The sequence below is a fragment of the Dipteris shenzhenensis genome, chromosome 24, assembly GCF_047967505.1.
Source record: "Dipteris shenzhenensis isolate YYH24624 ecotype China chromosome 24, Dip_SZ_1.0, whole genome shotgun sequence".
Taxonomy (NCBI): Eukaryota; Viridiplantae; Streptophyta; class Polypodiopsida; order Gleicheniales; family Dipteridaceae; genus Dipteris; species Dipteris shenzhenensis.
The window spans coordinates 29,789,153-29,793,505 of record NC_141619.1 but is presented as its reverse complement, the minus strand read 5'-3'; the positions used below and the strand labels follow the sequence as shown (position 1 = coordinate 29,793,505).

Sequence of the window (4,353 nt, the reverse complement as noted above, 5' to 3'; positions counted from 1 at the left end):
TCTGCACCAGTCGTGCCCGGCTTCTCGTCCACGTTGCAGATGTGTCGCCAAAGTTGATCCCGTTGGAGATATGCCGGTTTAGCCAATCCAAATTTGGAAAATGCCGCCAAGAAAAATGCAGCGCTCGGCATTTGCCAGCCATGCCGAGTGCCACGTGTCGCCGCTGACGCGGTATGTCCTCTTGACAAAGCAGCAGCCACCTAGTAGACATCTAATAACACTACTAATCTACTGTTTTGCAGGGATGATGCACCACAGATTCAAAAATTGCGTCGAGGAGCTTCAGAAAAGTTTGAAAAGATCGAAGCCAAGATGGAGCAGTGGTAGCAACGCTGCTTGGAACCTATAGTGGATGCATTCTCAGTGTTTGCTCCTCTCATTTGTGATCTATGGCGCTGTTCCTTTGTTATGTTTGTTGCTCACCTCCATCGGGTATTCCTCATCTTGCAATTAAGACTTTACCCTTGAAGAGAACGCACACACACAGGATTGTATGCCACACGCCCACACGCTTGAATGCCTCGGATAGGCCGGCCCCCCAGACTTTGGATACGAGATTAGAGTTTGGTACGCAGAAGAGCAACGTCCCACTAAGTGAGCTAGGAATCAGCAATCCATTTCATATACATACGTTAGATGGGGATTATAGGAGTAATGAGGATCTCTGTTCTGAATGCTTGAATGACGAGATCCTCAGTCAGCTGGGTCCAGAGACAGATGTTGATATCTATGCTTCCCTTTTGAGGCGTTGCACCAGTGCCAAGGCCCTGTCTGAGGGTAAACGTGTGCATGAACACATGAACAGCCGTGGATATGCGGGCAACAGATATCTGAGCAACCTTCTCATCGACATGTACAGCAAGTGTGGGCATCTGGAGTATGCACGCGCTGTGTTTGACAACATAGCGCATCGGAATTTGTACTCTTGCAATATAATGATCGCTGCATGTGCCCAGAACGGGAGCTTGCAGGATGCAAGGGCAGTGTTTGCTGAGATGCCACAGCGAGATGTGGTTTCCTGGACTGCCATGATCTCTGCCTGTGCCCAGAATGGTCATGGCAAGGAGGCCCTAAAACTGTTTGGACAAATGCAAGCCAAAGCCATCAAGCCAAACAAGGTCACCTTCTTGTGTGTTCTGGATGCATGTGCCACAGTGGCAGCCCTAGAAGAGGGTCCAGAGATCCACGCTTCCCTTGCTGGCAATGGATGGGAGTCGGATATTGTTGTGGGAACAGCCCTAGTCAACATGTATGGCAAGTGCGGGAGCGTGGATGATGCAAGGGCTGTATTTGCACAGATGCCACAACGGAATGTGGTCTCTTGGAGTGCCATGATGGCTGTGTGCGCCCAGAATGGGAGCCTAAATGATGCGAGGGCAGTGTTTGCAGAGATGCCACAGCGGAATGTGGTCTCCTGGAATGCCATGATAGCTGCATGTGCCCAGCATGGACATGGCAGGGAGGCCCTACAACTTCTTAGTCAAATGCAGGTGGAAGGTTTTGAGCCAGAAAAAATCACCCTCATCTGCATTTTGGGTGCGTGTGCCAGTGTGGCAGCCCTAGAAGAGGGTCAAGAAATCCATGCTACCATTGCTGGCAATGGATGGGAGTTAGACAGTGTTGTGGGGAATGCCCTCCTCAACATGTATGGCAAATGTGGGGCTGTGGATAATGCAAGGGCAGTGTTTGCAGAGATGCTGCTAAGGAATGTGGTTTCCTGGAGTGCCATGATTGCTGGGTGTGCCCAGCATGGGCATGGCAAGGAGGCCCTGCAACTGTTTGGTGAAATGCATGCCAAAGGCTTTGAGTTAGACAAGGTCATCTTCATCTGTGTTTTGGGTGCCTGTGCCAGTGTGGCAGCCCAAGAAGAGGGTCAAATGATCCATGCTACCATTGCTGGCAACAGGTGGGAGTTGGATGTTGTTGTGGGAACAGCCCTCGTCAATATGTATGGAAAATGTGGGAACCTAGATGATGCAAGGGCAGTGTTTGTAGAGATGCCAGTGTGGGATGTGGTCTCCTGGAGCTCCATGATCACAGCATGTGCTGAGAACGGGCACAGCAAGGAGGCTTTGCAGCTGTTTGGTCAAATGCAGGCTGACGGTTTTAAGCCAGACAAAATCACGTTTGTCTCTGTCCTCAAGGCATGCAGTCACACAGGTCTGGTTGCTGATGGGAGGCAATATTTTGCCTCTATGAGTAGAGACCATGGACTATTGCCCTCCGTGGAGCATTATTTGTGTATGATTGATCTTCTTGGGCGAGGAGGACTATTGGAAGAGGCAGAGGACCTGATCATCAGCATGCCATTCGAACATGTCGCTCCAGCATGGCTGAGCTTGCTTTCGTCTTGCCAAATTCATAGTGATGTGAAGCGGGCTGCGTGTGTGGCGAATTTCGCTTTTGAGCTTAATCCAAGCAATGATTCACCATATGTGTTGCTAGCAAACATCTATGCCAATGTAGGTAGGTCAGATGATGTAGTCAAGGTGAAGAAGGCATTGATTAGTAAGAGTGTGAAGAAATTGACGGGCCGCAGTTGTATTGAGGTGAATAATGTGTTGCATGAATTTGTTACCGGAGACACATCACATCCCCAACAAGAGGATATACATTCTGAGTTACAGAGGTTGAGTAGGTGCATGGAAGAGGTAGGATATGTACCTGACAGAAATGCAGTGCTTCATGATATGGATGAAGAAGAGAAGGAAGGCATGCTTTGCATCCACAGTGAGAAGCTGGCCATTGCTTTTGGGCTTATCTCCACACCTCCAGGAACCCTTATTCGTATCACCAAGAACCTTCGTGTGTGCTCTGATTGTCATTCTGCCACCAAATTTATCTCAAAGGTTGTTCCGCGGAATATAATTGTGAGGGATGCTAATCGTTTCCATCACATTGAGCATGGAGTATGTTCATGCGGTGATTATTGGTGATTGTATTATTAAACACCTTAAGGGTTTGTCCCTCAATCTTTGGATCAATCTGTTTGGTTATGCTTATTGCAATGTATTTACTTTGTTACATGGCATGGTGCGAGGGTCCCTATATTATGGGACATATAAATGCTGTAAAGGTGTCAAGCAACGTAGGGGAAGAAATATTTTAGTTTACACGTTAAAGGCTATCTGATGGATGTGATACACATGCATATTGCTTTGGAACTGATGAGGCAAACGGTCATTAAGTCAGGGTGGCAGCAACATGGGGTTGCATATGGGCAGCACCCTACGCAGCCATATGGGCAGCAGATCAGAGCAGATCTGGCTGCAGCAAGAAGGATCCAGTCATGTAGACTGGAGGGCCCAGCTATTGGCCAGGCCTTTGTGGCTGGTATAGCACACATTAGACCCAACTAGGATGACGGGTGTAATATTTGGTGATGAGGGCTTATGGAGATCAAGTTGGTGACAGAGGTAGCTTGATTCCGGAGACAGGTGGATTCATCTTTAGGATTCTGAGTGGATGGGACCTATTTGGAGCAGCCACATTGATCTCTCTACACAAGACTCTATCGACAGAGTGTTTGGATTGTGGTGGATGAAGAGCGGGTTGAAACAAACACTTAATGCACGGTGCCTGGAAGGAGCCAAGCTGCTCTTAGTTTATTACGGGTACAGCTGGACAGCCATCCATCTATTGGATGGGCTTGGTCAATGCACGAGTTCATCTCTTGGTGACTTGCTAGATTTGACAGTATTTGATTTGACAGTATTTGATTGTTTCAGAGATTAAGTTGCTTGTGATGTAGTTCGACAATGCCATGGATGGTGGTAGTGACCAGGCTGGAGGTTGTTATGCCAGCTAGTCAGATAGTTCTGGACAGGGTTTCTTGCTTGAGTCAGGGACCATCATATTGACTTAGCTGTAGCTTCAAATGGTTCTTGCTCCTTAATCAGGGTTTAAAGCAACGTCGTCGGCTTCTGATTTTGTGCCACATTGTTAGAGCAGTACCTGGAGTAGTAGGACAGAAGGATGTATGGACTGGAAGTAATGGGCTTCTTCCTATTGGCTCTTCTGAGGGAGCAGATGGTGCATTTCATTGATGCCTACATTGGGGGTATTAAGAGTAGGAGGGTCAATTCCTGGCATGTGAGGCCCATATGAGGACAAGGGTGACTGATGTGTGCAAATATGTTAAAATTTGGGGTTGTCATCTAGGCAGCCAATTGATAAATCTGTCATGTGGGCAGATCCGGAGGTGGCTGCCAGTTGGGCAGCAACTTGGGCTGCTTATGGCCAGCACCGTAGGCAGCCATTTGAGCGAAAGATCAGAGCAGATCTGGCTTCTACATAGGCAGCAAGGAGGACCCAGCCATGTGAACTGGTGACACAGCCATTGGCAGGCCTTTG

At 48.2% G+C, this 4,353-nt stretch overlaps 1 pseudogene; it reads left to right on the top strand.

Moving 5' to 3' along the window:
* The first annotated feature begins 368 nt into the window (after positions 1–368).
* LOC147886467 (pentatricopeptide repeat-containing protein CRR2, chloroplastic pseudogene) lies at positions 369–2,947 on the top strand (annotated as a pseudogene).
* The last annotated feature ends 1,406 nt before the right edge of the window (positions 2,948–4,353 follow it).